This window comes from Ceratina calcarata, unplaced genomic scaffold (genome assembly GCF_001652005.2).
Source record: "Ceratina calcarata isolate Rehan_Ccalc_2016 unplaced genomic scaffold, ASM165200v1 scaffold48.2, whole genome shotgun sequence".
In the NCBI taxonomy this organism is placed as follows: domain Eukaryota; kingdom Metazoa; phylum Arthropoda; class Insecta; order Hymenoptera; family Apidae; genus Ceratina; species Ceratina calcarata.
Genome location: NW_017172225.1, coordinates 1,017,708 through 1,018,593, shown reverse-complemented (window position 1 = coordinate 1,018,593; position 886 = coordinate 1,017,708). Strand labels below are relative to the sequence as shown.

Here is an 886-nt window from a genome sequence, read left to right as displayed (position 1 = left end):
CAATAGGTGTTCATATAGACAATGTTATGTTTTCGTTTTCCGCTTCGATAGTTTCATTGAACTAAGTAATGTTTGATCGCTGCTTTGAATTATATTTATTCAAGGATAGCGAAATAGAAATTCTAAGATGCATTTCTATTAATTTATTAATCAGAAATATTCACTTTTACAATAAATTAGATTCTAAAGAGATGATATTGATTTCAATAGCAATCCGGCTCGAATATTAATTTCAAGCAGCTACTAAGTAGGATTAATGGAATAAGGAAGAATTGTGAAATAAGAATGCAAAGATTCATTTTTATTAATTTATTAATCAAAAATCAATAGAGTTATTTTCTTTATTTCGTCGTAACATTCATAGCACATTGTACTGATAGAGACCAACATACTTTACAATATTTTACAATTTCAGATAGAGAGATTCTTAAAATAAATCGTAGTTCTTCGCTTGGTAGCGTTTCCAAAGACTTTGAAAACGCTACCAACCCAGGTCTCACCGCGTGGAGGTGACTACGTTTGAGACCCGGACAGTGGACAATCCCCACTGCCCCCTTCCCTATTAAATTGCCACCCTATTATACGGAGCGAATATTGGAGAAGGATTTTATACGATTGCGAACAAGACTCTAACTATTGACTCCTAGGCGGTGGGTACGTAAAGTCAGTGGTCATCTGGTCATTCCCTCTGGAAAGACCCAAAAAATCCTGCCCGATTATCGGAGTAAACGAATATGCAAATCAGGAGCCGAGCCATCTAAGAATCGGCCAATCATTTTGCGCAGACGTTATTTTGCCCAAACCGTGGATCCCCGAGAGGGTATAAGTACAGAGCCCCGACGCTCCTCGAGTCACTCGATCGGCATTAGGCCGTCGAGTCACCCCT

General features: G+C 38.4%; 1 protein-coding gene across 1 annotated transcript in view; it reads right to left on the bottom strand.

Annotated features, from left to right (window-relative positions):
- The window catches only part of Mccc2 (methylcrotonyl-CoA carboxylase subunit 2), a 5,811-nt gene that overhangs the window by 2,549 nt on the left and 2,376 nt on the right, over window positions 1-886 (bottom strand). The gene's annotated exons all lie outside the window — the stretch shown is intronic.